Source organism: Drosophila santomea, chromosome 2R, assembly GCF_016746245.2.
Source record: "Drosophila santomea strain STO CAGO 1482 chromosome 2R, Prin_Dsan_1.1, whole genome shotgun sequence".
Lineage (NCBI taxonomy): Eukaryota > Metazoa > Arthropoda > Insecta > Diptera > Drosophilidae > Drosophila > Drosophila santomea.
This window is the reverse complement of record NC_053017.2, coordinates 4,868,323-4,880,395: the sequence shown is the minus strand read 5'-3', so window position 1 is coordinate 4,880,395 and position 12,073 is coordinate 4,868,323. Positions and strand designations below refer to the sequence as shown.

General features: G+C 41.0%; 1 protein-coding gene across 11 annotated transcripts in view; it reads right to left on the bottom strand.

Annotated features, from left to right (window-relative positions):
* LOC120446413 (neural-cadherin) overlaps positions 1–12,073 on the bottom strand; it is a 99,179-nt gene that overhangs the window by 71,582 nt on the left and 15,524 nt on the right. The window lies entirely within an intron of this gene.

The following is a 12,073-nucleotide window of genomic DNA, read 5'->3' as shown; positions in this document are numbered from 1 at the left end:
CCACCCCAAGGTACTCCCTTCGCAGTCACAGCCATAGCCATTGTCATCATAAGCTAGCCAGCCAAGAGGATGCAATGCCAGGATCCCGAGGAGATGCGACTAAAGGGGGTTGGGATGCATGCAGACAGGGGAGTAGCCAGGGGGGGGCAGCCAGAGGTTAGCACTAAATGAAACGCCCAAAAGCAGACGGCAAAGATTTTGTACCGCCTTTGTCTCCATTTCCGTTTGCATTGCACTTCAGACGCGCTTCGGTGGTACAACGAAAAAGCAGGCTAAAATGGTGGAGATCTGATTCTGAATAACAGGATAACAAAATAACTAGCCTTTGAGAGGCGAATTTCTAATACCCTTGCATACAATTAAGTAGCGAGTACTGATAAATACATTCTCCTTTCTGAAGGTTTATGTTATTATTACTGTGTTGCTAAAAAAACCTGTTTGTATATGTCTTGGCTTTTGAAATCAATTATAAATTCTGATTTTAACATATATTGTATAGACACTCTGTGAAGGGTATAAAAGAAGGAGAGAGTAGTGCCATGAGGTTAAAGTTTCTAAGGACTGAAAACTGCTGCGGTAGCACCTACGAGTGTACTCCTCTCTTTCTGCCTTAGTCACTTCATCTCTTTCCATTTTCGTGGAGTGCAGAAACGAAACAAAAGTCCAGAAGAAAGTGCGAGACTGTCGTCGTGGATAGAACAAACAAAGCTGCTTATTGTTTCAATGGATTAAGTGGAAGGCGGCCAAAGTGAGAGAAGCTGCACTGAGCGAAAAACGGGGAGCCTGGGAAGCCCAAGCTAAACGGAAAGGGATGCGCAAGGCAGCTCAGCACAGCTCAGACGATTTTCAGGGGATGTGGCTCAGCCCCGGTGGTGCCAGCTTCAAGTGGGTGCCAGCTTGAATCTTAACCAACACCCCAAGACACCACCACATTTTCCATTGCGGAAGCAAACGAATCTGTGAGATGAGCAAATAAAATTGAATTTGTTAGGAAAATTGACATGTGAAACTTGTGCTACGTGCTGCATTAATGTCATTTTACTCTATGTAAATATAATTTGAGAGTTTACGTTTCGTGGAATTATTTTTGATACGCCCTTTGGCAAATCATATATGTATTGTTATTGTGCGATTCATGATTTGAATTAGTATTAAGTACATATACGTTTTGATGTCCCATAATGCACTCTGGAAACAAAATGTTTCGCAACACATTATGAAAGCATCGAGGATGAACAAACCTATCAACCACTCGAAAAATGTTCTCAATTTTTCACCGCAATTTAACGGCAACTTAGCCCTTATCGCTTTGGTAAGGGGACCAAGACTTTGTGACACCCTCGCAAACCCAAAAGCTGAACGATTTACACACCACCGTGTTCGACATAATCAAGAGGGTCAAAAATGCGGTTCAGCTTGGCTCGGTTCCTGGCTCTCGGCTTGATTAAAATGCAGTCAAGTCGAAACTTTATTCTTTGGCCCAAGACTCAGGTACGCGAGTTCCAAATGAATTTCTTCATTTTTCGCTGCGGTTTGAATGGCAAAACTTGGCACGAGGGAGTCAAGAGCCGTGGATAAAAACGTGCAGGAAATACAAGTACAATGTTGAGCAGCAGCTTTCCCCCGAAATATTTTTATGGGTGCTGTAATATTTCCCCTTTTGCAGGGGAAGGAGCTCCATGATTTTTATGACCATCCCTTTGCCATGGACTTAATGAAGCTGTTAACAATGGATTCGTGGGCTTTCGAGCAAGAATGTAGAAAATCCAATGCCAAATATTGAACATAAGTATTGATTGAAGCTAATTCAGATTGAAGTTTCTCTTCTCTTCTTTGCCATGATTGCACTAGAGAAAAATAGTGGAGACCCAAGGAAACGCCAACCGAGGAGAGAATAATCGAATCAGAGAGTTTGGGCTCATGGGGTTTTGGGACCCACTGCAACTGATGGAAAATAAGTTGAATTTGGGGAAATGATTCAAAAGGAAAACTTTCGCCAAATAATGAACTACAACGAAATGCTCTTGGTTTGTTTCTTTTTGATAAATCGCTTGTGATAAATAACCTCTTCTCAGGCAGAGAGAAAGAAAGAGGAAAGAAAATATTAAGTACATCTCTACACTTTCCCTTAGTTACAAAATCAGAGATGTATTGAATGGTAAAGTCTATGTTTTTATTCTTATTGAAGAAAACGAAGTAAATATCAACCAAGGCGTTCTTCAAAAACCAGTTTCTTCCGATAAGTGACACATTGGCAGTCATTACAAATTTGTCTCTGCGAATCGCAAGCCAAGAAACGCAACTTCTGGCATGTGTATCCATGAGATGCAGCCTCCGCGGGGAGTCCTCAATTTGAGATGTCGTTATTGAGTTACTTAACAGCCACGCAAATGAGTTAACACCTGGACAGGTGGAACGAAGAGAGTGCCTCTGCAACGGAAACTTGCGAGGAATCTGAGGTGTGACAACGAGCATGCCTGTCGTTGGCTGGAGGATGAAAACTTGGGAAGAAAACTGCCTGCTTTCGAATGCAAAGATATGCAAGAGTGCAAAAAACAAGAAAAATAAAAGAGGACGGAAAAGAGGTCCGCCTGTGGCTCTTTATCTGCCGTGCCTCGTTGCAGGCAACAAATTGGCAGTTGCAGATAAAGATAATGTTATGACTTCTGTTGCCACCGAACATAAAAACCAGCACTTTATCAGGTGTCATATTTCCCGCGTTGCTTCTGATAAATAAACTTGGCATCTAAAATGCAGTGTCCAATGTTGAAGCATTAAACGGGCGAAACACCATTTGACAAGCTTAGGCCAAGACACATGGCCCCCCTTCGCTTTTCGCCTTATATCGCAGACACTTTAATTGCCAATTTCAGCGAATAAGAAGGATGTGCAAAAAATATTACCAACATTAATAAATTAATTTGCACGCACTGGCAAAGAAGGCGAGCGATGAGCGCCACGACTCAATTAAAATGCTCGTAATCAACTTGGACCTATGGCGTATATACGCGAATATACGATGCAAGGGACAAAACTGTGATGGAGGCTAGGAATATGAAGCTTTTAAAGGGAAAATCATTCTTTGATATACAGCTCAGCTCATGTACCATAACGACTTTAATGTACCATATAAGTCGTTGGCAGAATCATATAAATTCTTTAAGAAATCACTTAAAATTGCAATTATCTTTTCTCGCTGACAAATCCCCTCGGAAATCTCCATCGATTAGGCTGTCTTAAAGCTAATCAAACTAGATAGCGATTCAGCCGCAGTTCTCCTTCAGGCGTTCTTTGTTCCACCTGACTATTCACCATTCTTCTCCCCTAGAAACTCTTTTGCATACACAAACACACTCTGAAGCACGAGCAAATGAAGCGAAATTGCGCACATGCCGGACATTAAGCGAAAATTAATGAAATTTTCCGATGGCGCCTCGCCTCCGGTATAGACGCTGTTTAGCCGAGCTTTATCACCGGGTTCTAGGTGTTCCGTGCGTTCCGGGTGTTCCTGTTCTCCTGTACTCCTGTTCTCCCGAACAAGCTCATCCAATCCGTTGTTATCCGGGGGCTGTCGTGAGCTTGATTGAGTTTGATGGCGATTGTGCTGCGCCAACTGCGCTGCCTTGATTGCAATTTCAGCCATGATGTTACCCACCCCGATAGCCAAAGGCGTCAAGTCACGCCCCCCTGTATACCAATCAGGAAACGGAGGCTGCAGCTTTTTCCCCATCTCAGGTGGCAGTCAGTCATTTAAGGCCTCTGGCAGTGGCACGAGACATTAGTTTTTCCCACCTCTGCTGCTCCTTTTGCATGCTCTTAGCTAAGCACAGGACTTTGGCTTTTGATTGATGAGCAAGTCGAGCAGAAGTTGACTTTAAGTTACCAACATAAATTTCACTTTAGTTTCAGGCAGTCCGCTGCCAACTGGATGACATAGAAATGCACTGAACTGTGGGCATCGCCGATAAAATAATTTGGAGTACACAGATATAAATTATATAAGCCATTGCAACCATTGATATCTTAACCAAAGAAAAATAAGTATAGAATGTATATATGTATATATAGAAAAGAATATATAGAAAACTTTTAGAGGCACCACTCGAGTTTATTATGAATACTCGACTATTCTCCGCGTGTACGGGGTATGAAAAATATTCTCCCCTCAATTTCATTGATTTGATTTCTGCCAGTCCCCAGAGGTGCATAAATCAAAAACTCCACGCCACTTCGTTAGAATTTTGGGCCACGTTTTCACCACCGCCTGAGGAAAAGTTCGGCCCTGGAAAAATTATAGTTTGGGTCATAACCATTACCGCATTTAATATGCATTTTTACGAGCCTTACTTTCCAATAATAATAAGCAGCGGCTAAAGCGGGATGCCATAAGAAATAATGTGGCCGACACACACACACTCACAAAAAGAGAAAGCACTCTCAGATAAGGAGAGCGCGCAAAAGTATGCTATGAAAACCGTAATCATAATCGTAAAGCTTAGCATGCACGAGTATATATCCCGGAATCCGGATCCTACTGATTTGTGTTTCGCATGTGCGGCATACCAAAAAACGAGAATAGAATGAAAATCTCCGCCGGTTACGCCCACATGTTCACACAGCCTGAAATCGAGCCACTGGCAATTGCTTAAATTAAATGCAAATACCGAAAAATATTTAAATGTTTCAGCGCATTAAGCTATGTAAATTGTTGTCGTTGCCGCCGTCCGGGACTGACACGCACTTTCCATTCAATAAAACTGCAACCACACAATGGCACATCAATTTACACAGACCCTCGCACAGAATGGGTCCGGATAAAAAGGGATTTGGGGGCTGGCAAGTGTCCAGATCGCACAACAACATCTGGCATGTTGTCATTAAAGGCCAGGCCAAATGACCCCCCAAAAAAAGGGGGGAACTTTCAAGGGGACAGCCTGAAGCACACTGTGTCTCATCAGTAAATGGATTAACGAAATTTCATTATTTACAGTATATAATTTGAAAAATATATTTATACAGTTGTATTATAATTAATATAATAAGAGGGAACGGGGACTTTTAAGCGCACTGTATTTAGTTGATCCTTTAATCGATAACTCAACATTCAAGGCATCACTTCTGCATTCCGTTTCGTAATGGTCTATTGCCTGCATACAATGAAAGTCAAATTAAATCTCAACAACTCCATTAGTTCCCTAGTGTTTGCCGTACAGGAAACATGTTCCTTCCATTGGATTTTCATCCGAGCCAAACCACACACAGAGTATCAACAATGTCGAGCGTTTAATGAATGGCAGTTGGACCACCTCTACAAGCGCGAGCATTTTGCATTTTAATGAGTAAACACAGTGCCGGGCAAAATGGGGGTTAACTAAGGGGCATGGGTGCCCCGTGGTGATGGGGGCAGGATCGCTGGTGTGAATACCGCAACGCTGCATATGCAAAGTGTGATTGGTCTGAAAAAAGGAAAAATAAGGGGAGCACAAAAAAATGGTATGGCAAGCAAGGACTTTCCTCCTGTTACCCAACTTTCAATACGAATTTCTGGTGTTTTTCCTAGAATTTTTTTAACAGCTGCGCAGCTGGAGAGTTAGAGGACTACGATTTTCCGCGAACAATTTGTATTTGCAATGTGAAAACAAAATGGCCACTGAACACGGCCAATCCGCAGGACTTTCCCCCAATCTGCCCCCTTTTTAAGCACACTTGCAGTTTGATTTGTGTTTTTCTCACTCGAAAAAAGGGCGCTGGTTTTTCTCTTTTCGTTTTCATCAAATAGCCAATGCGGTTAACAGTGGAAAACATTGTGCTAAATATGCTTTTCTGTTGTTTTCCCGATGCTCTTATTTAAGTCACACAAATTCCGCTACCAAAAAAGTGAATGGGGAGGAAAATTATTTATTTCGCTTGGGCAAGCAAGTGTTTATTGATTTACATAGCTCAGTAAAAGTTTGTTTGGCGATTTTTAACTGTATAAACATTCCGGAGACTACGCCTGCATAAATACCTTCATACAGTTTCTGATTTGTGTCCAACTCATTTAATATGTCCCTTAATTTTATGTAACATGCGATAAAAAAGAGATTTTTTCGACCATATGCGAAATTAATTATTTTTAATAATGCGATTCTTCGTTGCTTAATGCAGCATTATAATGTGACAAATGCTTGTGGCGTTGATGATGGCCGAAACATGTGTTTAAAAGCGTGTTAAATATTAATATATTCTAGTCTGGCATTTGACGTCCATGTCGATGCGTTTGGCTAATTTAGTTAGAGCTCTTTCTGGCCATAATCAAATTCAATGACATGTGAAATTTTCACGGATCAGTTCCCGTCAAACCGAACGATATCGCCTACTCAAGTGTGAAGATTTTGTGCGTTAACTTTTCATCAACCAGCCAACCAGCCAGCCAGCCAGCGATTATTATTGCGGATAACAACTTCATCGCTCTTGGTCCTGCTAATTGGACCGTGACGTGTGTGCTCACAACGCCCAATTGTACTCGTGTATTTCCATCGACTCCCGACCGACCTCCCACCATATACGTTACCCCCTTTTTCCCGCTTTTCCCATTTTTGCAATGCAAATCGAGTTGCCTGCCACGCACAGAATGAAGTCTCCGAACTGTGGACTCCGGACTACGGTCTCGTGGGCTTGCGGGTTCCGTGTACGGATACGGGTTCCCATTGCGCCGTGCTATGGTATATTGTAATAAACGCAATTTGTATCATGAATTATTACTGCGGCTAACTGGCCGTACGGATGTGCGACTCAGCTCAGCAAAGCCCAGTGCAGAACTCAAGTTCAGCGCGATTTGGGACACAGAAACACTCTGTAGATACCCTTAAATAATATTTAGTTTGGAAGCCAAGCATAACTAAAAGGAATTGAAATATGTCCATAAATATGATCACAAGGGTAAATGAATTTGTGTTAATGCTGATAAACGGCTAAAACGCGTCAACTGCGTCCAAGAACCCATATACCTTTCCGAAACCATTGAATATTTTCTGCAAATGTATCGAGAGCTGAGTACTGACGTTAGTTTAAACAAACTTGGTAGAAAAGGTTTCAAATTGCCGTGCAAACAAATTGGAAACAAAATACACAGAAAAAATATATGAGTAAGATAAAATAGAATCCAGGGCCAAGGAACCAGAGCTAAGATACACTTTTTTATTCGCTTGCGGGACTGGCAGGCAATATAATTATTTTTAATGCGTCAAATAAAATGCGCTGCCACCGTTTTATAGAAATAGTTGAGAAGTGATGAAACTAAGCCAATCTGTGAGGATTGAAAGCCAAACTTTAGCCGGCTCTCGGCAGAGCTTAAAGTTGATTTTATGAATCCGAATCCGAACCCGAGTCAATAATCCCCCGGGCTTGTTCAACAATAAAGTCAGAGCTCAGCAAATTTTTTGGCGTTGTCAAACATTTGTGCTCAAGTTTTCCTATAAAGTATCTATATGCTGTCGCTGCTACATATATAAATCTTGCTTTATCGGAGGGTGGATTCTTGGCTTCCAGGCTTCCTCGGCTTGTTTACTTTTGTGCTTTTCGCAGCCGTCGTCTCTGTTTACTTCGTACTTATTATTCCATTTGTCGTTTAGTTTTCTAAAGGCTTTTCTTCCTGTTTTGACTGCCCAAATGGGCCGCCATTACTTATCCCTGGACGCCATTATATTTCTGTGTGTGTGCTTCTTATTGCAGTCGCCGTCGCAGTCGCAGTCGCCAAAAGCTAAAAACACAAAACAAACAAAATAAGCCGCGTTCGGATAGTCTTCCTCCTTTTTTGGACGCAGTGCGCATCCATCTTTGCCGAAATTTCCCATTTTCCCATCCGTCTGCCGCCATGGCAACATGGTCGCAATAGACGCCATTTTGTTGCCACATCTCTTGGTGGAAATCTGTATCTGTATTCTGTATTCTGTATTCGAGGCTCCATGTAGGCGAGGATGCCACGGTTATGCTTCTTTGCACTATAGCCTGCCTCTAGGCGTTTTGGCCCCGACTCTGCCTTTGCTTCCCCGTCGCATTCAGTTTGGGATTCTGTTTCTGTTTCTGATTCGAATCCGAGTTCAGTTCCGCTTGCTGTCGCTGTCGCTGTTGCTGGCCATGGCCATTTATTTCGATGTTCCTGTCACTTGTCTACTCCGATTATATGTTAATTGGGAAGGATTTTTTTTCCCTTCGCGAAAGTTCAGCGTTTATTGAACTCTAGCGAGTGTAAAAACTGAAATCATTTATTGTAAGGTGAAAGCACAGTATTTTTGCCAGCTATAAAATGTTAAAACGTACTCACAGTTATAACAACTTAAGCTCGCAAAATATAAATAAATAAAGCTTTAGATAAGTTGACAGCAATTCTACAAAACGAATAAAAAGAGCAAAACTTAAGAGCAAACTTGCATTCTTTTAAAAAATTACACTTAAACACATTAAGTGGAAATACAATAAAAAGGTAACAAAATGTATCACATAGCACTATTTAGACGTATAAAGTTATCTCAATTAAGATGTAGAGCAAAATAAAAATGTACGTTTCAATAAATCTGCTTTTTTATTACTGTAGACCAAAGTCATTTGAGTATTATTTGTATCAGTTGCACCGCGTACAATTTTTCAAAATTGGTTGTCAATTTCAAGTCAGCCAAAATGCAAATAACGTTGGCAAATAAATTCCTAAATGGATTTTGCTTGTTCAGATGCTATTCAATCTGAAATGTGGCTAAATAAGCTTGAGTAATTTTTTAAATTTAGTAAGCAACCAAATTTGATCAACCGAAGTGGCGAAACGAGCAATTCAAATGCCATTCCAATTAGATTAGGCAAACCATTACGTGCTTTGTATTTGCGTTTTCTTGAGCCAAGTAAGGGAAATGTTACACTAATTTTTTCTATACACGTGATATTTAAAATGGCATTATCGCAAAATCTGTTAAAAATGCACCCTGCTCAACAGTCATATTGAACAGTCTTAGCCAGGCATCCTGCATCCACCATAGAAAATTTATTTAGCGTACCATTCCAGCATTTTCTCCTAAACTTCTTTGTTTTATATCCCCTCGCCGCCACTTGGAATTTGGGCCAAAACACTTTTGGTGCTTGCAACATGGCGCAGATGTGTGTTGCAAGTTTACAAATTCTCAAGAGCTGGAGAATCGTGGGAAGTTACAGGAAATTTGTGATGGGTAAAGATGTTATCATTCAAGCAAGTTATTACCATCTATTAAAAATGATAAGGTGATTTATATTAAAATAATTTAAATACTAGGTAATAAAAATCACCTGACTGACTGAAAGTTGACATTTGAAGTCGGTGTACTTCCCTCCATATGACGTTTTCAAGACAATTGATTTAAAATGTGCATAATTTATAATAAAATTAAATCGGAGCACAGCGAATGCATTAATGATTCACTGCACAGTTGACAGCATGCGCCGTAAACCTAATTTAAATAATTTCCATTACGGGAATAGTTGCTGTTTCTCTCACGCTGAAAGCCCAGACTTGCATATAAAACATGATATTAATGCTTAATTAAGCAAGTTTCCACCTGCACCGTGCAGTGGGTGAATGTGTGTGCTTGTATACCTAAACTCGATTATTTCTCCAAAGAAGAAGTACCAAGAAGTTTTCCTCGCCGTAAACTTAAATTCTGATTTTCATAATTTATACGCAAGCCAGCCCGAGGATATGCTACAATTTGCGCAGCATTTATCCAGGGTTGCTACCTCCTAGGGTTGCCCTGCTCTCTTTTGTTTTATGACAGCCAGATGGAGTTTACGACCCAAGGCTGTGTAAAGTTTTCATATGGGGCACGAGTCCAGGTATGACATCGCAACGCAAGTTTATATCGCAATAAAAGTTGTCAATTGCAAATAGTTGCGAATGGAGTCAAAGGCCGCATATTCAAGATTGGCTCTTGGAAACTGCACCTGAGATCTCGTAGTTTCCACGGCAACTTAATTTAATACAATTCACAAATAACTCGATGTAGGAGTATATTTTATAAGGATAAGCCCCTATACCCAATATTGAACAGGCTTATCTCTTTTTAAGTATTTTCTATTTACTATGTATTTTTCAGGATTTTCAAATCTTTTATTTGATTTATGGAATTTTAACATTCATTGCGTGCCATTTCTTTCTTCCCTGCAGTGCATAAATGTGATGCATTTTTCCTCTTACCTCATTTTCTCGTTCGTGTGTTTGTGATGGAATGTCAAAGCTTTTGCTTTCACCCCTTAACTCTCAGTGCATAGGCCCTCATCCCCTCGTCCTTTGGGGAGCTACTCCAATGCAAAAAGGACTGCATGCATTTTTGTACAAAACAATGCGCTTGCAAATTTCTAAAACAAACACACTCACTAGTCCCACCCCTTTCTATGCCGAAATAGCTCCCTCTCTCTCACATATTCTATGCCAAATCGTGCGTATTTATTTACAGGGGGGAGGGGTGGAAACTCATATTGGTTTCTTTGGGCTTTTTGGGGTGAGACAAGGATAATTCTAATTGTTACGAGCGTTTTCCTGTTGGACCTGTCGCCACTCCTGAGCTCAAAATAATACCAACAACCCAACCCTTAGAGGAGTTCTCATTTCTGCAAGTCCTCGTTCTCGATGTCTCTCAGTTTTCGGGGCGCATGCTCACCAACTTGTTCAAATTTCATTTGTTTCAGGTTTTAGAATTTCACGTTCCACAGATGTTGCTCTCGATATATGTTTTTACTTCTCTTTCGCCCCTTCTCCTCTCCCTTTCACACGTTCTTCCCCTCTCTTTCTCGTCCCTTTCTCACCCTCTCTTTTACGCCTTTGAATAACCTCATGTGTATTGGCGTAGCATTTTAAATGAATGAAAAATATTGTCGTAAATTTGGTGTTCACTTATGCTGCTCCTCCTCTCCTTTCTGCTCCTTTCTGCTCGGCCTTTTGGCTGGTGCAATGCTTTGTTAAGTGTTTTACATAGCAGAGTTTTCCGCTTTCCCTTCGCTTACCATTAGCCAAGCCCATGTGTGCATCCTAGAATTTTCCGTGAACCTCCCCCTTACCGCCGCCGTACGCCCATAAATTAACTCAAGGATTCTCGGATCCTATGGGGAGCCTAGATATACTCGTAGAGTTCCACGAAATCTCGAATGTCTTGGCTAAACGCTTGAGATACTAAGCATTAGTTCAAGTGGTTTTAGGGACGTTTTAAGTGGAAATTTCGTGTAGGTTTCATCAAGTGGAGTGTTTACCTCATATTTTTTGGGAAAGCACACATTATTTGTGCTTTTGCGTAACAGTTCTTTATAATTAAATATGTTTATGTTATCGAATTTTATGCCTTTTAATAGTAAAAAAAAACATTTTAACTGATTAATCAGTATTGTTAAGTAGCCCGCACTTTCGTCCGAAATCGAAGGAAGGCAATCGAAGGACATTTTCCAGAGAAATGGAAAACACTGCGATAATGTGTGAAGGCAAACAGTGCAAATGAAAATCACTCAAACAAAGAGCAGATGCGATAGCGAATGAGAGACAGTTGCAGTTGCAAAATTTATGGAAACTGTTAATTGACTGACAGTTGAACAGTCAAAAGGGGTTGAGGGGTCACCAATCGCTGTCCGAAGTCCCAACCGCCCACACAATGCGGAAAAACTGCAGGGCAAAAGTTTTCCCTTTTTGAAACCATTTCCCGATGTAAATGAAACAAGTGTGTGTGTGTGTGTGTGTGTGGTGTTCACTGAATATATTTCAACATTTCATGAACTCGTACACTGGTTGGAAAACCAACTTGGACATTCAGAGGGAAAGCTGTCAGTTGTCTGAACTTTTCATTCGACTCCTGTCAGGAGTTGGGCGCAGAAAAGGGGAGGGAAAATTCGGTTTCGGGTTTTCCTGGATTGAGGACCACCAGTAATCCTAACTTGCTTTACAGCTGCTCAGTTGATGCCTGAATGGATTATGGGTAGCTGTGGGTTCAATATTTGCTTATTGAGCCACGCTTCAAATGACAGTAAATGTGAAGTGGTCGACAAAACTACGCATAACTTTTAAAGTTTAGGACTTAAAGTATTCATTCAG